The 24,743-nt window shown below is 38.7% G+C and overlaps 1 protein-coding gene across 1 annotated transcript in view; it reads left to right on the forward strand.

Moving 5' to 3' along the window:
- The window catches only part of LOC128870433 (calcium/calmodulin-dependent protein kinase type II alpha chain), a 341,402-nt gene that overhangs the window by 44,683 nt on the left and 271,976 nt on the right, over positions 1 to 24,743 (forward strand). The gene's annotated exons all lie outside the window — the stretch shown is intronic.

Below are 24,743 nucleotides of genomic sequence, written 5' to 3' on the forward strand. Positions count from 1 at the left end.
CCGGCGGCCTTTTGCAGTTCCACCGGGTAAATACCATCTGGGCCCAGTGATTTAAAAGGTTTGCAACTTTCAATCGCTCATAAGAGCCGATCCTCAGATATAGCATCTATTCTGACTTCACGACAGTGTACTGTGTCTTCCATGTCGTGCCCAGTAATGTCTGAGTAGCCTGGAAAATGTGTGTCGAGTAGAAGTTCTAAAGACTCTTTACTGGCTGTAGGGAAAGTACCATCACTTTCCCGCTAAAATCTTACAAAGTCTGGAGGCTTCAGTTGCCCCCTCAACCTCTTCACAAAAGGATTTCCAAGATTGCCTTTGGGCATTTCTGATTTCCTTCTTGTAGATTCTCAGAGCATTTTTATAGCCTTTCCAATCTTCATCGAGACGTGTTTTCTTTGCCTCATTAAAAGCGCTTCTGCTTGTTTTTTGAAGCTTGCTTAGTTCAATCGTCCACCACTTAGGCTTGGGTTTACCCCTCAGTCTTCTTATAGGACAGGCTTCCGCCAAGGCAGCATTAATGTTGTAGGTAATCTTGTCAACCAAATTTTCTAGTCCTTCTATGCTCTCCGCACCAATAACTAGCTTTGCGCCAAGCCTCTGCGAATGTGCTACCAGATCTTTGAATATTAATCTCGGTAGCTCCTCATGGTCATGTGCGAGGTAACAGGAGGATAGCCACATCCGTTCATTTCCCGACTCCAGGCTAATGGTCAGTTGATCGGTGTCGCTGTAATTAGAGAGCATGAAAGCATTTATCCTTTTTCTTATTAGTACGCACGCTCTAGGATTACCTTTGTTGCGAGCATACATCAGTTTATATTTTTGAGTCCTTAGTCCGCACACAAGTCCATGTGATACCCATGGTTCTTGAATTAGGACAATATGATGTCCACCTTTGGCCAGGTGGATTATGAGGTTGGCGGACGCAACTTTGAGTGGTGAAGGTTAATTTGAAGAACCCGTAACATCATGGTTACTGGGCTTCCTCTCCACCACCGTTTTGTTGGGCTCATCTGAATCTGACGCCAGTAGCTCTTCCTCATCAGTGAGAGTAGTATCAAGTACTCTATCTAACAAGGAAGAGATACTGCCGTCAGCAGATGCCTTCCGTAGCGCTGTAGCAGTGTTAGGACCGGAGCCAGATTCCGCCGTGGGGCCTATCTCAGCTCCAACCGGGTCCTTTAAATTAGGCGTCTTGTCCTTATTGTAGACCCTCAGAGTTATGGACGAAAACCCATAGCTTACTACACCGTCAGATCGCGCCAGTGCGTCCACCGAGTCCTTGCAGACTACGAAAGTAGCGCTTCGGTACTCGCCCTTGGGATCGTCCAGCTTTGTGACCTTCCCAGACGATGTAGGAAGCTCCGGACTGCATACCCGAAGCATTTCAAGGATCCTTTGAGGGTCTGATGGCTCCGCTGGTAACCAGGTCCTAGCTCTTAATAAACTGGGGATGTCATCCCTTGAAATTACCTCGAGTTTAGACCCAGGCCATACTTCGCCGATCCTTGAAATGGCTATTTTGTAAAGATCAGTGGATTTCTGATCGGCACAGGCAATAAGCTTCACGTGGCTCTGATGCCATCCACTATCGCGACAGAAAGGAGCTGGACCAGGATTCTCCTTCAGAATTTGGAAGAAAACGCTTGAAAGCCTGGCTTCCACTTTCTTCCAATTGTCAGGCGATATAGTGCCGTCAGGGTTGCTTTTATCAACCACCGCCCATAGTTGTTTGCCTTTGACAGCTTCGCTGTATGTAGCTGGAGAAGTCTTGTTGTTCCGGGGCTTCTTCAACGTGCTGGGGTTGCTGTGTGGGTCGTCCGACAACTGACGTTTTGGGTTCGGTTCAGAACCCCGAGGGGACTCCTCCGTTACCCTTGTCGCCCATCTAAATGAGTGCTTCTGTTTAACAGACCACTCCCCCTCTGGAATCGTTTTCAAGCGCTCCAGTAGCCTGAAGGCAGCACGTCTCTCCTTGTAGCCATGCCGTGCAGGCTCTGCAACTGCGGAGGTATCAGTCGTTTCAGACTCAGCCTTACCACCTTTACCAGGGCTAGTCAGGGTATTGGTGGTAGAGGAAATTGATGGGATGAGGAGAGGAGATGATGGGATGATGAGGGTTAAGGATTAACAGGTACGTCGGTACGGTGATCTTCATATGGTGATTGGATGGCCAATTTTGCCGTGAAGTGGGTGGATGGCTAGCCAATCCTCATATGGAGCTTTCCTCTTAGTTCGTGTTGGGTTGGTCCCCATGATATGGGGTACTTCTATGGTTGCTGGTCGTAAAACAAATACTAACTCGATTTGAAGATAGAGCTCCAAGACTGATACGATGACATTGCTATAGTTATTACAGGAAGGGGCCTATCTACGCTAAGCGCGTTAATGAGCGACGCTCTTAAAACAATACACAACTGGGCCAGCAATGCTGGCTTGAGTGTCAAGGAATTTACTACTCCTTACAAATATGTACAAAATTCAAGCATGAACATTACCCTCGCTCGACGGCGTCTCTATCGCTGAAATCCTGCACAAAATACCTAGCAAAGTTGTCAGGATCATGTGTAAAAACGCATTTGATGACAAGTGTGCTAAATCAGATATACTGTTCGACAGAAGGAACTGTAGAACTTTACTTGGTATACTAACAAGGCACTGCCTAGTTGCAGCACACGCTTACAAGCTAAATTGAACTCTTAACGAAGTTTGCAAGGGAATGTAATTAATCGGGTACAAAAGAAACCCTGTAGCATATTCTATGCTAATGTCCGGCGGCTCGAAAGCTAGACTATGCTCTCAGCTTTGAAAGGCTTGAATCTATCCCTGAACTGGAGCTTGAGCGACTCCTAAAATTCGCGAACACTACACGCATCTTGCGTGATGGAATTTTTCGCTAAAATAGGTATCGCTATGGACCAAAATGGTCTCTGAGTGACTTTGGCCAGCCAGTCACCAGCCTAACCTTTAGATGTTTACATGCTCTTTCATAAATCTAATTGTTTCGCTACTTTGTTCGCCGTATAGTCAATGGGGTCATGGAATTTCAATTTACTGTCAATTAGGACACCAAGACATTTAACTTAGGTTTCTTTTGAAATTATTTTGTTGCTAACCAGTAAATCGTGTCGTTCAAATCTGGTTTTATTATAATATATATATTAATTTCGTTTTATTAGATGGTGAAATTTTCATACAATATAATTAGTATTTTTACATTTAACATTACTAGTGCATAATCGTCAAACAAATCGTTAATATAGATTTCGAAAAGAGTCGGCGCCAAAACTGAACCCTATGGAAGTCTAATATCTACCCTCAAATCCTCAGACATAACTTCACCTATAGTAGTGTGTTGCTTACTGTCAGCTGTCAAACCATTTCAGCTCAACCCCTTTGATGTCAATTTGCTTTAACATGACATTAACTTTCGATCAATGGTTTCAAATGCTCTGTCTAAGGCAATCAAGAACGCCAGTATAACTTTTTTGTTTCTCATGCCATCTTCCCATTTAGATATTACCCAATTAAGAGCCGTTTCACAAAAATGTTTTGAACGAAACCCTGACTGCTCTTTGATTAGTATGTTGCAGATTTCAATATACTCAACCTCTGATTTTTTACCACTGTTTCTAGGAATTTCTCCTGATTCGGTAGAATATTAATTGATCCTACATAGTGAATTAGTGAATCAGCCATTACTGTGTTCTTAACTTTTTTTATACTCTCCATCCATCCGGCAATAAACCAGCTGGTATACTTTTGTTGTTAACTATCGAGTAAAAATAACCTATGTATGACAATGAGTCTCTAATTACTCTTTTGGTGATTTTTCCCCACCAAGTTTGTATTTCTGTACATAATTTTTATATATATATTTTTTACAATTTGTACTTTATCTACATCCCCGCCAACTGAAAGAAAACAAGGGTTGTTTTCATACCCAAAGCAGGGAGAAGGGATCACGACTCGGCCAAGGACTTTAGGCCTATAAGTCTCACCTCATTTATCCTAAAGAGGCCTTCATAGATATATAGGGTGCTTTTAATCACATCAGGGCGGAGTCAATTGTCACTGCGTAAGATAGACTAGTGGTGAAAACACCTATTTGTCTCTGGATCTCGTTCCAGCTTGGCTGTATTGAAGTTAGTGCGGAGGAAAAATTGGTTAAACTCACTGGGGGACGCCGCAGGGTGGTGTACTATCGCCCCTACTTTGGCTGGTTGATATTGACGAAGTTCTGATAATGTTAAATAGGGATGGGGTTAAGGTAGTAGCATACGCCGATGACTACTTGGTCCTAATGGTATCGGGACCCTTTGACTCTGTTATGGCTGAGATTTTGGAAAGGGCTGTACGCAGTCGCTGGGCTGCCACGTGCTGCCTCCGAGTCAACTTTGCCAAAACGGAGCTGGTGCTATTTACCAGAAAATATAAACCACCACACTTTCGATGACAACGTAGGGGTTCTGCCAATTTTAACGTATGACACTAAACTGGGGAGGGTGCAAAGGGCACTATTGGGATCACCGGAGCATGTAAAACTTGCCTCAGTGGTGCCCTGAATGTCGCTTTGCACTTACTTCCCATCGACTTTTACGTTATTTCCATCGCATCTCCAAGTACAATCAGGTTAAAGGAGGTCGGCCTCTGGAGGCGATCTCTCAAGGGACATGTTAGCATTTTTGGGCAGTTAACACCGTATTTCTCCGAACTTCGAACAGATCTCTCTATCCGCAAATTGGAGCTTGACGGTCGTGCTAGAGCAATCTCTTCAAATAGGCAGGATTGGATCGAGGAAAAAAACCACCGAAGCTTGCATATCTGTCTTCACTGACGGTTCCAAGATCGAATCTGGAGTCGGAGCAGGGATTTTCTCTAAATCAGCCAATTTATCTATATATATATATATATATAATTGGCGCTTACAACCTTTTTTGTGTTTGGCCGAGCTCATCCTCCTATTTGTGGAGTGCAACTTGATGTTGTTCCACAAATGGAGGGACCTACAGTTTTAAGCCGACTCCGAACGGCAGATATTTTTTATGAGGAGCTTTTTCGTGGCAGAAATACACTCGGGGCTTTGCCATTGCCTGTCGAGAGCAACCGCTTTTAGAAAAATGATTTTCTTAATTTTGTGTTTCACCGAGATTTGAACCGACGTTCTCTCCTTTAAATTGCTGTATACTGCTAGTGTTTTTCAGGCAGAAGTCTTTGCGATCCTGCGCCATGGTGCAAAACGAAACCAGTAAACTCCTGTAAGGAGGAGATCAAATCTCTTGAGTGGCCAGATCTCTGATCTGGGTTCCAGAACATAGGAACATACAGGGAAATGAAATTGCTGATGAGCTTGCGAGGAAGAAGACTGAATTTGCATCAGAAACCTTCTACCTGGTCATCGGCATCCAACTGACCGTTGTTAAAGGGGAATTGAACAAATAATTTCTGAGGAAAGCGCAGAAAAGATGGAGCTCCATTTCTTCATATGCGATTTCGAAAACCTTTTGGCCCCAGTACAATATACGGAGGACTCAGAAAGTCCTGGGGAGTCCACGGTATTAAATTTCCAAACTCGTAGCTGTCTTACCGTTTAACTCCCATTGCAGAAGCCGTAGGGACCTTTCAGAGAAGGAGATTGTTGAGCACTTTCTCTGTAAATGTCCAGGTCTTGCAGCTAAACGACTAAGGTCTCTGGGTGCCAGTTTCTTCGACAGCCTGTGGCTGTGCGCCAGTCTAAGTCCCATAAATCTTCTCAATTATATCAACAGCTTTGGCTGGCTGTTGAAGGTCGCATATAGGTACCAAAATGGCGCGTTAGTCCTATTTAGGGAGTGCCAGAGTGGTGCTTCAACCGTTTCATCTAACTACCACCCAAGAGATTCTTCTTCTTTATTTGCAATTCGTCACCGAATGTAAGCGATCATGTATAAGATATAATGTAACTATAAAATTATATGCATACAAAATTAAATGAATACAATAAAGCTTAACAAATATGCTCACAAAAATAAAAACATTTTTATAAATTTTTTATAATGTTTGAAAAGGCGTCTCTGTTTCGGGCTAATTCCAAAAGATGACCGATATTTTGGACTCCGATCCATTGACGTATATATTTCGCAACCAGGATAATTTTTTTCTTCCGATGCCTCGTCTTCCTTCAATTTTTCCTTGCAGTATAAGTTGCAGAAGATTATACTTATGATTTCGGCATATATGACCCAGGTAGGCTGTTTTTCTTCGTTTAATGCACCGTAGAAGCTCTTTTTCGCTATTTACTCTTCGAAGCACTTCAGAGTTTGAGACACAGTCGGTCCACGGAATTTTAAGTATTCTTCTTAGTATCCACATTTCGAATGCTTCTATGCGATTCATATCAGAAACTTTCATCGTCCAAGTTTCCATGCCATACAACAAAACTGACAGAACATAACATCCAACCTAAGAGATTACTTCAACTTAACTTCGCCTCACAACTAACTATCCCGAAGGTTACAGTGATTCTGGAAGGACTTACATGTCTAGAAGTAGTTTTGCCAAACACCGGAAAATAACATACCTTCAATAGATCGGGGATATTACAGTTATAAGCGCAAATTTATACATGCTCTCCAAATAGAAGCTGAACGAGTGGTACACCCAAAGCAATCACATAGCATAAACTTAAATGAGCACTGGCCTCGCAATAGATAATCACGTCAGAAACGGTGTGTACGACAAACCGGCCCTTTGAACCTGTACGTATTCAATGAAATGATACGACCAACTGATTACAAAGGATCTGCGAATGTAATGTCATCCAAGCTAACGTTCAACCAACTTGCAATGCGTCGATGTTACCAAAGCCTGCACCGAAAAGACAAAGTGTATATTAGGGGAATGAACGCATACAAAAGAGGGAAGACCTCCCGCGGAACCTCCCAACTACATACTAATTTGCCTTCTCGACTCAGCGGGGAAAGTTTTATAATGCGTTATATAATAACTAGTTCGGCTTTAGAAAGGGAAGGTGTGCTGTGCACGATGTAAACACAGCTACTCAGCTGGCACCAAACGCAATAAGCGGTACTCATGGGCTCGAAGGATCTACGGAATACTGCTTAATTGTAACCCTGAATCGCATAAATGTATTCTTATATCTAAGAAAACTTATACCAAGATATTTGCATTTGCTGGAATATAAAACGTGAGGCACGAAAAATCACATTGTCACAAGTGGTGATCCTCAGGGCTTCGTACACGGTCAGTTAGGCTTTGAATCTTTCGTTCGAAGCATGTTAGAAAATAGTAAAAACAAGCGACGAAGTAGCCGACACAATTAAATGGCTGAGAAGGCTAGAAACGTTTAGGCATAGCAGTGGCGACGAATTGTTAACCGCTTTATAACGAACACCGAAGACAAACTAAAAACCAACGAGTTAATGGACCGTATAAATTATGTAATATAGCAACGGAAGCTGCGATAGAGTAAGTGTACTTTATAACATCATCTTTCTGCGCGTCAAGAAATAAACGGGATGATCCGGGCATACCAGCTAGCGGAGCGCGGTATTCTTTATACCAACTTGCCCGATGCGGAGGACGTCAACCAAATCCTCTCGGAGATGGAACCACCATCATATCGGAATATGTTCGAGGCAATTGAGTATGGCAAGCCATGCAAGTATACGCAAGGGGCACGCTACTTCTCTAGGTACTTTCAACTCCAAAAGTAATAACTGAGAAATACAATCTACAAGTATTACTAAAATAAATAGATCTACGTCTCAACCGAATACTTATTAACCAAGGGAAAACTTGCCGATTGGTAGCCTGTTGATATGTTCATCTACAATATGCGATTTGAACGCAGCAGATGCTAGTTGCTAATTCACCCCAATCGAGCCAATAAATGGCCACACAATATTCTTGTCAGATTTCCAAGGAGAAATTGTAAGCAGTAACGCCTCCCATGCTCTAAACGGTACCCATGTTGTTCAACTAAATAACGAAACCGCCAAAATAGGTGGCCAAGTGTTCTCCAGCCGAGAAACCATCACAGCACAAGCCCCGCTGGCCGTACCAGCAAAAAGAGAAAACACACGATGGGGGTCAACCTCGAATACGGGATATATTTATTGAAAAAGGTTAATTTTTCTATTATTGCAGAAATCTTCTCCATATTTGTTATAGTTAATATTTTGGCCATATTGCGGAGATGGCACACAAGGAAGCTAGACCTATCAGGCGTTCAAACTCTGACATAGTAGTTATTTTATTTATTTATTTATTTAGATTTCTTGCCATTTTCAATTCATAATTCTTTTAAATTCATAAATTTTCTAATTTTTGTGTGGATTGCTTAGTGCTTCGATTATTTTATACAATATTTTCTGTAGTATAATATAATATAATAATCTTCTATATATAATAATACTTCTTTTGCTTTTATTAGTGTTTGGCAATTTATGAAATATTTTTAATAAAAATAATAATTTATATATCTAGAATCCTTGTCATTCCTTAAAATATACAGTTGCACTTCTCCCACATATACTAGATGCGCTGATAAATATTTGGGTAACAGGTTATGTTTCATTTTAAATATCAATAATAATACATTTATTTCAGTTCCTTGGTTGGTATTAAGCCATATTAAATACTAATTTTTTATAGATATTTGTTAGGCATTTTTTTTAAGTAAAGAAAATGCGATCGTTTTGATTTTATAGTATGTTATTATTGACATCAAATAGTATACAAAAAAATATTTTTTTTTTTATTTTTGTTTTTGTAGTAGTGAGACACCAAAGCAAGCAGCTTAAAAAAAAGATAGGTGGGTTGTCAACAGGATTTTGGCTCTTCAGGACATCTGAGACAAAAAAGTTAAGCTGATTATTATTCTTTAGGCTTATCATTCTGGCAGGTGCTACTTTCGTTTCTTTTCAGCCCTAACTTGCGGTACTACAGTCTGATTTCCACCCGAAAACATACCTTTTTTTCAAAGTCCGCCATTTTTTCATTTTTCAAAACAATTTTCCCATTGTAGCACCTGCTAGAATGACAAGCCTACAGAATAATAATCAGTTTAACTTTTTCGTTTCAGATGTCTTGAAGAGCCAAAATCCTGTTTAAAAGCCACCTATATTTTTTTAAGACGCTTACTTTGGTGCCACACTACTTCAAACAAATATGTAAAATAAAAAATAGTTTTTTTATACTATTTGATGTCAATAATAACATACTATAAAATCAAAACGATCCGATTTTATTTTATTAAAAAAAAAACTCCTAAAAAATATCTAATATATAAAAAATGAGTATTTGACCAGACTACCACCTTATAGTATCGAGCATGCATATTATTGGGCCAATATATTCCACAATAGAATACAACGCATACTCTTATTTTGAAACTTTCGCAGCCTTCTTCTCATTTCTGTGGAAACCAGAAACAATTTAATCTTAAGGCGATATCAATTGACAGTATTTTTCTTATTCTACGACGGAACCAGTCTTCTTGGAAATTTTGCTACACACATAGTTCAAATGGCTTTCAAAATTCAAATTTTTATCTTTAACTATCCCTAGCTATCTAATTTCATCAACTTTTTCTATTGCTTCATTATCTACATGGTCCGGCACTCGAAGTGTAACCAATTACAAAGGCCATACATTTAGTTTAGAAAATTGCTTTTATTCAATTCAAAGTAAAAAATGTGTGAAAATACCTAATACAAAATTAAGAATCAAATTACTTTTGCTCCATATAACCCCCTTTTGCCTTGACTGTGGCCTTGAGACGGCCCAGAAACGAATCGCAAGTTTCCCGAATACGATTTGGACAATGACTTTTTTCAGCGCCTTGAAACTAGTGATTCTTTTAGTTCGGACCTTGCTTTCCAAAATGGCCGAAAGAGAATAATCCATCGGATTCGCGTCTGGTGAATTTGAGAGCCATTGTGTGGACGTTATGAAGTTCGGAACGTTGTTTTTTAGCCATTCTTGATTCACTAGAGCTTTGTGAGACGGTGCCTAATCCTGTTGAAGCGTCCATGGTCTGCCACTGAAATGCTTGTCTGCCCACGGCTTCAAAGCAAGCTCCAGAATACTTTCCCGATAATATTTCGCATTTACCTTGACCTAGGCTCGCTGAAAATGATTGGAGAGCGCCCATCTGCGGTTACAGGGGTCCATACCATTACCATTGGCAATTTCAAAAATTTTCTCGTCAGAAAACACAATGTTTGGAAATTGACTGCTTTCAGTCAAGCGAAGCAACTCTTCGCTCTCTCAATTCTGATTTGTTGCTGCCTTGGTGTGAGGCCATGCGCCTTTTGAATCTTGTAAGGCTTGACTTTGAGATCATTTTTCAGGATGCTACGATCAGACATTTTCAGTTCTTTCGGCATTTGATTGGTACTTCGTTGAGGATTTCGCTCAAATCGCTTATTCACTTTTGCATTCTTTGGATGACCACCTCCGTGACGTCTCGCGATGCTACCAGTATCATTGTAACGAGTAATGGTGCGATAAACAAAAACTTTATTTACTTTAAGGTGCTCGAGCGTAAGAAGAATCGCTGGCTGTGATTTCCCAGCCAAATATAATGCAATCACTCTATTACGTGTGAAATCCATTCTCGCGTTTATTCTCGGCAAAATGCTTCCGGCCGCTTGTAAACAATACTCTGAACTGCCATTTAGCCCACTAACAGATGGCCGTGCAGCAACTGCGCGAGCGGTCTGAAGTTGGTTACACTTCGATTGCCGGACGCTGTATGATTACATCTTAAGTTTTAACTACTCATTTTTTCAATGCCTTCGTGCATTAAAATACCAGTTGTATACAGTAGAGTGTCATAAACAAATTTTCAGATCTTGACTCCACGTAACACTTTTCCCATATCATTGATGTATATGAGGAATAGGTATTGCCATCACCGCTCCTTCAGGTACTGCCAACGCAATGGGTTTCTGGTCTGACATCCAATCCATGTGCACTGTCTCCTGTTGCTTAAGTAGTTTTCGAACCATTTTCGTCATTTTTTATTAGAATGCTTCTGTCAATGGCTTCGAATGTTCTCTTAAAGTTTAGAAAGACAGGAACTTAAAAGTACATTTGTGTTCCGCTATTTCTGATTCCCACCTCGTGATCACTAAATTTAGTGCTGACTCACAGCCATAGCGTTGTCTAAATCCATATGGATTTTCAGACAGTAATCGGTTATTCTACATATGCAGTTCTAATCGTTTATGAACAACCTTCTCAAGAACTTTACTTTCAATCATCAGCATGTTAATTGGACGAAATTCCTTTAGTTTATATGTGTTTTTAACTTGTTCTTCGGGTATGACTGTTGTGACTTTCCACTTATCGGGGAACTCTCCGGTTTCCAGCGAACAGTTTATGATATTTAGAAAAATTGGGCCAATTATGTGAAATGCACACAATATCATTTTCGTAGATATCAAATTAAAGTATTTTTTATTGTTCACAATTTTAATCACTCTTTCTAAGTCGTGTATGTTTAATGATGTGAATTGTAACTGAACATCTCTTTCTGAATATGTCTTTATACCTGACTATTGGAATACTATTGTTAATTTCTTCTACACTTTGTATAAAAAATACATTGATTTCTTTTGCTTTTTCGTACTTTTTGTTAGCACCTCGCCATTTATCGACACTTTGGAAATTCGTTATTTTTCTTTTTTATAAGTAGAAGTTTAATAGTTCTACACCTTGCCCTTTGGTCTCGTGCTACTTGCATTTGTTTTTGTATGAAATTGTTTCGAGCAAGGTGTAGTTCGTAGACATAGCGATTTCTGCTTAATATTTGCCAATCACTATGTTTTCTGCTCCATTTCGCAGTTTCATACTTAATTTTTGTATCTTTCATAGTATTCAGATAGTTGTTAATCCATCCGTCAAAGTTTCTATAACCCCAAATTACCTTAGATTTGGTCATCGTTTTTAACTTCAAATTAAAGTTTTTTAATTTCAAATTAAATTTCTTTAAATTCAAATTAAAGTTTTTTATTTGAAATTAATTTTTTTTAAATTCAAATTAAAGATTTTTAAAGTTTATGAAATATGATATGATAATTAATTATATTAATATTTTCCAAATATGTTTATTTTGCTGATAATAAGGTTAAACACTTGTTTAAAGTTTAGCAATTGCAGTAATCACAAAATAAAACTTTTTCTGCAATCGCAGTAAACGCAGAATAAAACTTTTCTTTTCTTGTTGTGTAATTATTATTTATTTTAAAATAAATCTTTCAAATTCAAAATCTTTAAAACCCTTAAATAAGTTTATGATAATGAATAAGTGAAGATAATACAGGAAGTCCGGTAAATAAACGTCATTATCGGCGAATAATGCAGGTCACAGAAGGTTCTGATGCTAGCAATTTAGAAAATAATGAGAACTGACCTATTCCTCGTTGCAGAAACCGCAGTATTGACAAAAAGGAGATTTTGATAAAATGCTATGAAGAAGTTAAAGCTATTGCAGAGTCAGCAGAATTAGCAGCCACTTCTTTAATTAAAAGGTATAAGAATGATGGATGTGAGATTATAAGACGAAATCGTGGTGGAAAACAAAAAGCTAAACTAAGTGATGAGATTTTAAGCCATGTGGAGAAATTAATTGAAGAAAATCCATCACTTACTTTAAAACATATAAAAAAAATTTGAAAATAAAAACGTCAACATGACCACAACAACGGTATTTAATGCATTAAAAGCTTTAAAAATAACATTAAAAATTAAATTTTTCACAAAATGCTCCACAAACAGATGAGAAAATAATTTTTATTGATGAATCCGGTTCCAACTTTCATCTTCGCAGAAACAAAGCTCGATCGAGGATAAATACTTGAGCCCGTGTAATAGTTCCAATAACAAGTGGAAGAAATGTTTCATTAATTTTAGCCTTGAATTTAAATAGTATTATACATCCTCAAGTAATTTCTAACTCAACAGTAAATTTAAATGTTTTTATACAATAACATTTTGGATGGATTATTTAATAAACTTCCTGAAAGCAACATCGTAGAAGCATGGTTGGTTGCCAGAATCCATAAAACTCGTGAAGTACCCGAAAAGATTAGTGAGACTAATCATACGTTAATTTTTCTGCCACCATATTCCCCCATGTTAAATCCTATAGAAAAGGTATTTTCAAAAATAAAATTGTCTGCACGATATTGGCTGGTCGATCCACAAAATAATCAAAATTTGGTACAGTTTATTGAAGAATCAATGACCACTGTTACTTCTACTGATTGCAACAATTAGTACGTTGACATGTCTAGGAAACTACCGCTGGATTTAGCAGAACAAGCGTTGCATTAAATGCTTTGTCCAAATTGCTTTATTTAACATTTTTTTATTCTTATTCTTGTTAGTATTCATGTTTTATTGTAAATATTCAATATTACATTGATAAACTTCAGTTTGAAATTAAAAATCTTTAATTTGAATTTAAAAAAATTTAATTTGAAATTAAAAAAACTTTAATTTGAAGTTAAAAACCTTTATTTATGTGTTGATATGTTGAAACGATTGATTTCATTTTTTTTTTAATTCTGTAATTCAAACAAAATCAAGTTTCGTAATTGATAGCTTTTTTTGAAGAGTTTAGCAATTCGAATCCTTCAGTTATGGTTCACTTGGAGCTCGTTCGTATATTCACGGAATGTATGTCCCGAGACTCCGCAATTCGGCATATAGATATTTGGTTTTTTTTCCTTGCATACAGTGGATTTATGATTGAATCCCCAGCTTTCATATACAGTTCGTACATTCGATGTTGAACTTCTTTGTATTCATTACTATTATAATTTTGGGTTTTTGTACGATTTATACACTTTCACTTTTATCTAGATTGGTTTGTTTTTCCATAGCTTGATAGGTGAAATGGTTTAAGTGCCGGTCTGGTACTCCTCAAGTAGTACAAAAGCGCCGTTTTGATACCAATATGAGACCTCCAACAGGCAGATATCTACAGCCAGCCAGAGCTGTTGATATAATGGAGAAGATTAATGGGATTTATGTTGGCGCACTGTCCCAGGCTGTCGAAGAAAGGAGCGCCCAGTGACCTTAATCGTCTAGCTGCCAAATCTGGACATTTTCAAAGAAAGTGCTCAACAGTCTCCTTCTCTCAAAGGTCCCCACAGCTTCTGCAATTGGGTTAAATGGTAAACCTAGCTTTTCCGAGTGTGTGTCTATCGTCCAATGACCGTTAAACACAGCTACGAGTTTGGAAATTGAATGGCGAAGAGTCCAAAGAACTTTCTGAGCCCCCCGTCTATTGCAATGGGACCAAAGTGTTTTGGAAATAGCACATGAAGAAATGAAGCTCCATCTTTTCCGCGCTTTCCTGAGAAATAATTTGTGCAGTTCCCCTTTAACAACTGTCAGGCGAATGCCGATGACCGGATAGGAGGTCTCTGAGGCCAATTCAGTCCCCTTCCTGCACTCCCAAGAGATTTGATCTCCTCCTTACAGGAGTTTACTAATTTCGTTCTGCACCATGGCGCCAGAGCCTTAATCGCGGCTTGACTATCGGAGAAAATGTTAATTTCTCCCTCGCTCCCACGTTCCCTAAGTATTTTGCATGCTTGCAGGATCGCAAAGACTTCTGGTTAAAAAACACTAGCAGTATTCTGCAGTTTAAAGGAGATAGATAAATTGATTGATTTAAAGAAAACCCCTACTCCGACTTCAGATTCGATCTTGGAACCGTCAGTGAAGACAGAGATGCAAGTTTCCGTGCAGATTTTCACCTCGATCCAATCCTGCCTTTTTGGAAAGATTGCTCTAGCACGACCCCCAAACTCTAGTTTGCGGATAGAGAGATCTGTTCGAAATTCGGAGAAATACGGTGTTAACTGCCCGAAAATGCTACCATGTCCCTTGAGAGATTGTCTCCAGAGGTCAACCTCCTTTAACCTGATTGCACTTTGAGCTGCGATGGAAATAACGTAAAAGTCGATGTGCAAAACGACATTCAGGCAGTATTGGGGCAAGTTTTACATGCTCCGGTGATGTCAATAGTGTCCTTTGCACCCTCCCCAGTTTAGTGATATTATAGCCCTTCCGAGGAACTTCCCACCAAACTGGCAGCACCACTACGTGGTACATCCACAGAACGACGTGTGGCTTGGGTCCCCATTATTTTCTGAATATAGATTTGCATGAATAGCGTTTAAATGTGTAGCCTCCAATGGAGTTTGGAGTCAAGTATCACTCCAAGATATCTAACTTCCGATGAAAGCGGAGAACGTCGTTGTTTTATTTGGGAGGTCGAAAGTGTGGAGGTTTATATTTTCTGGTAAATAGCACCAGCTCCGTTTTGTCAGAGTTTACTCGGAGGCCACAATCGGCAGCGACTCGGTACAGACAGTGAACTTTCCAAAATCTCAGCCATGACTGAGGAAAACGGTCCCGATACCGGCGTATGTTACTACCTTAACCCCACCCTTATTTAACATTATCACAGCTTCGTCAATAGCAACTAGCCAAAGTAGGGGCGAAACAACACCACCTTGCGGCGTCCCTTTGTGAACGAATCTAGGGACTTTAGCCCCTATTGCCACCGCATTAACTTCCCTATGAAGGCCGCCAAAGTGAATTGAAGTGAGATCCAGAGATTTTTCCACAATCCCTACAACCTCGTGTAAGGATAATTCCGTGGATTCCTTTTAAGCTTTTTAAGGTAAGCATGTTGCGCTTGTGGTAGTTTAGATTCGATGTGCTCTCGGCTATGATAATCGATCAATCTTTCAAACACCTTTTGGATAAATGAGGTAAGAGTTATAGGCCTAAAGTCCTTGGCCGAGTTGTGATCCCTCCTCTCTGCCTTGGGTATGAAAACAACCTTCGTTTTCTTCCAGTTGGCGGGGACGTGATTAAGAGCGATACATGCTAAGTAGATTTCTTGCAGGACAGGAACCACCCAGGTACTTGTTTTCTGAAGCATAACAGGCAAGATATCATTAGACCCAGAGGTTTAAAGGGAAAAAACTATTAATTGCCCACGTGATTCTGCCAACTGACAGGATAGATTTCAGGGAAACATCGAGTAGCCCTACCTGTCGGCTCGAGTCGACAATGTCACGTGGGGTAATAGAATTTTCCGGAAAGTGATTATTTGCCAGGATAATTAAAGATTCTTCTGCAGATTCAGCCCACTCTCCATCCTCCTTTTTAGAGTGGTCTCTCGAAAGGGTCTTCCTTAGCCTGGCAGAATCCTTCAAGGATTCACTGGATTCGCAGTACTTTTTTGGGGCGTTGCGTTTCGAATATTTAATGGCTTTTTTGTATTCATTCAAAGTTACACGGTAATTTTCAAAGTTTTTAGTTTGGTAGCATACGTTAAAAACATTCCAAACCTTCTTTTTCAAGTCGGTCAGCGTATTGCTCCACCAGGGAGGAAAGTCTTTCTTGCTAAAAGATACTGGACATGCCACTTTGAAGGCCGTCTGATAGATCGCTGCAAGTGTTCGACCTGCTTATTCAGTTGATCAGTGGATGAGTAGGAAAAAGTTCTCCTGCTCAATTTTTTTTTGAAACCCCTATTGAACAAAGAGCAGTCGGTTCTTTTAGGGTTCCTGTGGCGAGATATGGTTTTCCGTGCGAAATTGATTTCGAAAAGGATCAACGTGTGATCCGAAAAGGAATTTTTCTGAGAAACCTTCCAATTAAAACCCTAATGGCAGGCAAATCAGTCGAAAGAGTGGTATCAAGAATCTCCTCAAACCTGTTAGATGTTCCCGATGCTGGAAATACAAACGTAGGGGTGTTGCCCTTGTTCCAAATAATGAGATTACGGCTAATAATGAAATCAAAAAGAGACTAACCTCGATCACTTATCTCGCTGCTTCCCCAAATGGTATGTCTCGCATTGGCGATGATGATGGCCTCCTTATTAAATTACGGTCCCTGAGGGTGACACAAAGGTTATCGGTGGCTAAACTAGAGTGGCGAAGGTTAATCCGTGCTACCCTTAACATTTCTTTGTTAAAGGATATTCACCGAAGCGGTTTTTATGGCCGAGCTCCAAGGATTTCATGGAGCTCTTGGCTTCGGGTACCGCGTCCGTCGCAGACGGCCGTAGCTTGTGGGACTGATTTGCTACTTTCCCTATTCCGTCCAGTTCGACATTCGGAGCACCAGACGCGAGGCAGATCTTAAGTGTGGCCGTCCTGAGGTCAAAACGGAGTTTGTGCTTCCTTTCCTCAATTACCTTCAGGAACTTTTCAGAAATTAGCAGCGTTGCAGTGGAGCTGTTTTTCTGAGGTGGCTCCAACTTGATCATAGAACAGCTGTCCATCGGAACCTCAAGGTTTTGAAGCTTGAGACCGTGGAGAATCTTCCGACCCTCCAGACTCTTTTTCGGTAGCCAAATGCGGGCTCTGGGTCTTCTGGGGATCTCCGAAGCTGCGATCAGCTTAAGGGAGAGCCCTTCCAGGCATTACTGAACTCAGCAACGCACTTCTCACGCACACTTGATCACCCTACAGCCGGGGCAGATATCTCCCGAGTCGAAAACACGTACCTGTCCTAGGTTTGCCATGAAGTATTCGACAATCATTTCTGACAGCCGTGTCTCAATGGCACCCCAATTGGCCAGCACCGCCCTACTACTATGGGATCTTGCGTCTACGAGGGAAACTTGAAGGTGATCCCTGGCCACCTCGCTATAAGCAACCCTTGTAAGGCCCTCAACTCTCTGAGTCGAGAAATTTTTTCATTTCTTGTCAGCGCGCCCAGTCACATCCTGTGATCGTTTACGCTTTGCCGCTGGTTGGTTTTGAGGATTTTTATGTGATTGGAGGTCGGTATCTTTCCTCGCGGCCATGGTTTCGTACTCGGAAACTATGGCGTCATATCTGACCTTGTCCCCTGTATCGCGATCATGTAGTCTACAGGCTATCTTAGCCAGAATGAATTTGGCTCTTAAGTAGCGTGCTCTGAGCAGCGACCCAGAGGATTTTTTATTTTTATTTTTGGCATCCCTACCAGAGGTCGCCGGAGAAGAGGATTGCGTTTGTTGAGTTATTGGCTGTAGACGGCTTTTGCCATAGCGCTGAACAGTTTCAAATATTGTACAGAACAACAAAAAAAATTCATGGATAAGTTCGAGCTCATATTTCTATGAGCAAAGTATTTTCTTTCATAAAACGAAGCCGCCCATATGCCAGTTTTTCTCAACGATGAGTAAAATTTATTTCTAAGACTGAATAAATCATATCAAAATAGTCAATACTGGAATATTTAATACAGAAATATTTGCCAACATTTGTCGAATCGTTAATTTTTGTCATGTCGATTGGACGCGGCTCCGTTTAAATGTTTGCAACCGTTTATGTATGTGAATATATCTTCTAAATGCTCGACGACCGCATCTGCTGTTCGCCTAATGCGCGCATGAGCGTACAGTAAGATGCAGAAGACAGCAGCAAGTAACTTATGAAAAAGTTCCGTAATATTATTTTGCTGTGGCAAGTCCACATACATGTATATAAATTCACAGATTTAAATTGTCATATGCCATCTTCCTGGGTGCCTGGTAATGACGCGTTTTCTATAAAATGATTTGATTGAAGGGAATCAACGAAGTTTAACAGATAGGTATGTAAACATACTTGTGTAGTATATATTATAATTTTGGATGATTTGCAAAAATTTCTGCCTACAGCGTTAACATTCTTTGTTTCTATTCACCAACAAATTCTAATCGACTGCTGCTATATTTACATAATTCAGTCGATTGCTGTTAATTTTTGTTGAAAAATGTGTCTATGGTGAAATTGTCTTCGCGAGACGAGTACCCCTCGAAATTCCATACGTTCCTGTCATTGAGACTTCTCTATACATTAACGTTCTCTGTACTCTATCATTAACGTTCTCTGCGCCTTCTCTATCAATTTACGTTCTCTGCTTTTGGTTGATTCCGATCCCTTCCAATTGCATCGGAGTTGACATTTCGCAATGTCTGCTGCATTTTACTGTCACATGAAGCACCCGCTATTTCGTTGCCGTCAGATGTCGCTGCGCCTCTCTTTTATTCGATTCTTGTTGCTTAGATGCCTACTTTGTATATTGTTTTTCAGTAAGAGCGCTTCAACTTTTGAACTTTTTTGAATAAAACACAAACGGTTAGACTTTTTTAACTAATTTTTTTTTTTATTATCGAGTTTGAACATATACATTTAAGTATGAAATTCGATTACTTTTGCATGACCACCGCGTGCACGTTTTACGAAGTCCAATCGTTGAACCCAATTTTCGACCACTCTTTTGCATAAATCGGCCGAAATTCCAGCAATTTCGCGTTCAATATTGGCTCTGAGCTCACAAATCGTCGCCGGCTTGTTACTGTAGACCAATGACTTCACATAACCCCAAAACGGGACGGCTTGTCAAATGGACCGTAAAATGGCCGTAATGCTCTTAAAGTAGCAGCAACAGAACGATTATTTTCATAAAAAATGTGCACGATTTGCAATCGTTGCTCAAGTGTGTAGCTTTCCATGATGAAATGTATACTAATGAAGTTTACAAATGACAAGCGAAAAATAAAAAATATTGCGTCGTTCGCCCTCCCTATCGGAAAAAAGTTGAAGCGCACCTATTGAACAACCCTATATTAATGTACAGGGAACGTAAATTAATAGAGAAGGCTCAGGAAATGCTAACAAAACGCGGGTAAGAAATTTTTATTATTTCACCACGGCCTTGGAAAAGTTAACAGAAGGGAATTAACATAGCGGAGCATAGTCAACAGAATTAAATATAGCGTTTGCACTGAAATGTAAAATGCTATGAGTTGGTGTTGGACAAAAGAAAATAACAGCAGACTTGTACATTTTTCTTTCATGCTTATTTGCCGCCGGCTTTTGCATGCGCAAATGGCTTCTTTCTTGTGAGATGAATAAATTAATTCTAAGTAGTATATGCATGAATGAATGTGAAATTTTAAGGATCTATTTGACTAAATTGTATTGAATTTAGGTCTATTATCAAAATTATTCAAATATCATAACATAAAAAATAACTTTGTAAACCATTCATTTACATCAAGGTTTATTATTCAACAATATGTTGCACTTTTTAAATTATTATATACATATGTATGTATGTATATTCATATACTACAAAGTGTTGAATACATATAACATCTACTATCCATATTTATGTGGGCAGAAAAAAATCTTAACCTGCCTTAAACAGCTCATATGTATCTACATATAAAAAATTCAAAAGCAAATAGGCAAACGTATGCAAACATATTTCTAATATATATATGTATGTATGTACATATGTAAGTTAATATTTTACATTTCGATTTTAATTTTTAAAAAGGACAATCGGACTATTGTCCGATTCATTTGTCTTTATTCGTTTAAGCTTAACTTAAGATTAATTACATTATGTTTCTTACTTCTACATTACACCTATTTCGACCATCAATATGCTGACTGTTGTTGACTCATTATTGTTGCTGATCGATACATTTACTAATTTGATGTAAATGTTCGTGGAATGCTGATGAGCGTCAGCGGTTATAACGAATTCACCGGATGTATTATCGGTGCCACTAACCCATGGGGTTATTGTCCAATTCGAGGTTTTGTAAGGCGTCCTGTTAACTTGTATGCAAAAATCACATTTCTCTTTCATGAGTATTTGCCGTCGGCATTTTGCATGCGCAAATGGATTATTTCTTGTGAGATGAATAAATTAATTCTAAGTATATGCATGCATGAATATGAAATTTTAAGTATCTTATTAACTAAATTGTATTGATATTAAGTGTATTATCAAAATGATTTCAAAATATCCACATAAAAAATTGCTTTGTAAACCATTCATTTGCATCAACGGTTATTATTCACAATATGTGTCCTTTTTAAATTTTTATATCCATATGTATGTATATTCATATACTAAATAGATACTAGTATGTAACCTCCGAAAATCGGGTGGGCTTTTTTCCCACGGAAAGTAAACAGCATATGTAACACTTTTATACCTATATTAAAAGTTATGATGATTAGAAAAGTGTATATTTTTATTCATATGTAATATGTAAGAACTTATGCATATAACATTTTAAAATTTTTTTTCAGTTAAATCGGTAATATGTTTTTTTAAATTACTTCATTATAAACTACATTCAACGTCAAGTTTTCGTTATTGCCCATTTGAACTCGTATATTTTCCCAGGATCTAACCCGGCTTAACGCAACATAAAGTTGGCCGTGAGCAAAGCAATCCTCCCTTAAATGAAGCCCCACCCTTGATAATGATTGCCCCTGGGCCTGATTTATTGTTATGGCGAAGGCTATTATAATGGGAAATTGGCGGCGCTTCAACGTTAAAGGAAGTGTGGTTTCGCTCGGTTCCAAATTTATACGAGGCAATAGAAATCGCCTTCCCTGAGCCTCTCCGCATAACACTTCCGCGTGCAAACAATCCGATGCATTTGTTTTATGATAAGTCGTGTGCCATTCACCAATCCTTCTGCTGGGCTTAAATTGCGAATCAACATTATCACTGTTCCAATTTTCAATTGAAGCTTATGCGGCGGAGTTCCGCTAAAATTGAGGGAGTGTAAAAATTCCACAGGGAATCTTACCTGATCTTGTGAAACAATCGTATCAGCGCTGATATATGTGCGCTCTTGACCAGGTAGCATAATATGGCTCGGTATTTTAAATTATCAATTTCTATTATTCCATTATTTGTACCCAGTCAATGAGATTTCCGTTTTTTAAAAGAATTTGACCAGGAATTTTTACTCTTGATGCATTGTCTTGCCCTTCGCCGTGTCCTATGCGCAAAAGAACATTACAATAGTCGGGTTCTTGACTATGCTTATTGATTGTGAGCTTAAATGATTTAAAAAATTTCCACAAAGCGCAACGCTTTAAACAATTACCAACTATGCCAGTTCGCGTACTGCTCGGTACCACAGGCAAAACTTGCCTAAAGTCTCCATCCACAAAAATAATTTTCCCACCAAAAGGCGTCTCATTTTGGTGAATATCGCGCAAAAGACGATCTAAACGTAACAGAGCTCTGCCAGGTACCATGCTAGCTTCATCCCAAATAATAGCTTTTGCTGCCTTTAATGCCTGACCAGCTTTAGTGTTTGGTTTTACCAAAGAAACTGACGATTCAGTCAACAGTATGGGAAATTTAAAAACGCTGTGAGCAGTTCGCCCGCCTGGCAACAAAATTGAAGCTATACCTGTCCAAGCTACGGTAATCACTGTTTCTCCAATACCACGAATATAGTGAGTAAGAGTTTTATATAGAAATGTTTTTCCAGAGCCACTAGGTCCATCAATAAAAACAGCTTCAACAGATATGCCCTCATATGACGTTTCAAACATTTATCACTTACTTACCTGCTCTTTCCTCCACTTAAAGTATTAACTCTTCTACGAACTCTTGTTGGTCGTCCTCTAGGCATATTTTAAAATTAAATATGGATGTACTTTTTTCTTAAAATAAATTATATTTTGCGTCTGTCCAAAACTCTTTCTAATTCGCACTGTTACCGTTGTTTTAAGTGAATTGACAAATTTCAAGTCAATTGCCATATTCATACCAATTATTGCCATCACAACAAAATTTTGAAAAAAATTCGCAGCACCCGTTGGGACTATGTTCATGAATACATATTTATTAGTAAAGAGAACAAAACAAAACAATTATTGAGAATCCAAATGTATACAATGCTGTGCTCATTAGAAAGAGAGTTATACAAAGCAAACGTACTCATATAATATATATGCGTATATTTGTGTGTCATCCCGCTTTGCATAGACATCGCTGTTATCTGGCCTCTGGGACGATACAGCATGCTTGACTGAGCTTTGTATGTGTTAGTGCAGTCGGGTGGCGTCGTGTCACACATACTTGTTGTCGGTAAAAATCAAAAATTTTAGATATTAGCGTCAATCACCCGACACGCACACATATAAAGTTCTTGTCAAACAATGCTTGACCGTCACCAGAGGCCAATCAATATGAAAATTTTAATAAGTTTACACGCAAATATTTCATGAACAAATTAACCAATTTTAATTTTTATAATTTTCCGGAAATATGCTCATCAAAACCTTTCTTTTGATATATATTTCATATCTTTACATATTGTAGTTTAGTCAGAATAAGCGCCATGTTTTAAAATAATCTATATATATAAAAATTAAGCCGAAAAAAAATTGTGCATTTGTCCGGGGTAATCTCAGCAACGCGTGTAAGGAAAACAATGAAAGTTTCACACATTGTTGGTGTTGCTTTGGCAAAGGTTTCTGTGAAGTTTGGTTGAAATCCGATAACGCGTGTGTATGCGGTGCGTCGGTTAAGTGAGTGTGTTTTTGCTATTTGCCGCACGTATTTTTTGTAAGGCACATAGCATTCATTAGAATTGAATACATTTTGGTCGTGTGTGTCGGGGCCGATTATTATGAAATTTGGTACATATATATATTTTTCCACGGTGAAGGTTAGTATAATATGCTTATTGATTCCACTCGCCACCAGGTGGCGCTGCCGAAGGCCAAAACGAGGACCCGGGTAACCCTAGGATGTGTTTTTACATTGTGGGTATCAAATCAAAGCTACTGATGAGTGCTTTAATACAGAGTATTTTTTAGATCTCTGAGTGACCAGGGTCTCGAGATATAGCCGAAAAGTTGAACCAAGTTACCCTTGGATGTGTTTGTACAATATGGGTATCAGATGGAAGCTGTTGATGAAAGCTTTTAAGCGAAGTAATTTTTACTGCCCATTTCCGGGATAAAGAAAGGAGATGGAGCTGGAGATGGAAGAGGAAAAGAAATAGCTACAGGGAGAGGAAGAGGAAGACCACTTATTATTAAAAATTAAAAAAAAAAAAAATTCTAAAAAAATTTAAAAATGTTACATATACGCTTATTATATAAACGTTAATCTGAAGTCAGTTATAGTGAAAAATTCATTGTATCATTGCCGGCGTGATTGGTGATCGTTTCCTTAATTTTTTGCAGAAAGGTTATGCTAATATGAGATATTACCTATATCATTCATATATTTACGTATTACCTGTGTACTCACAAATATACGGTTGAAGCAAATATATGTCAGTTTTTTTACTTCGCCTGGAAAAGTTTATATCCATTTAAGAAGAGTAAATAGATCTTATTTTATATCAGACTTCACGCAAAAACGTCATTTGCACCTGAACACATAGCTGGGTTAAAGCGGGGGGGAATAGAACAGTTCTTTTCTGCATCTCCGCTTTTTCGCACACGTAATTGCAGAGAACGTTAAATATAGAGAATTCTCACGAGCTACGAATAGTGTGAATTGTCAAAAATGAAGTGTAACCACCGCCGGGGTATGGTGAAACTTTTAACAGAGCTGTTTACAGCGATTTCTCCTTTAGCATATTGGCCCTGCACAGTTTTTGGCTTCTGTAGGAAATCAAATTGACGAATAGCCGACGGCATTTTGCAAAGTATTTGCTTGTGCATTTTTATGTTCCCTTGATAAACGAAAATTTATCCAATTTGTATTTTCAAACAAAGATGAAAAAATGATTTGAATATTTATTATATACGCCAACATTTCAAATCAAAGTAACTTTAATATTTTGATTTAATTTAAAAAAATACATTATAAAACGACCTCTCACATTTTGGTATGTGCGTTTTAGTAAATTTAAAACTAAACAAATTTGATGAAAATGT

This window comes from Anastrepha ludens, chromosome X, assembly GCF_028408465.1.
Source record: "Anastrepha ludens isolate Willacy chromosome X, idAnaLude1.1, whole genome shotgun sequence".
In the NCBI taxonomy this organism is placed as follows: domain Eukaryota; kingdom Metazoa; phylum Arthropoda; class Insecta; order Diptera; family Tephritidae; genus Anastrepha; species Anastrepha ludens.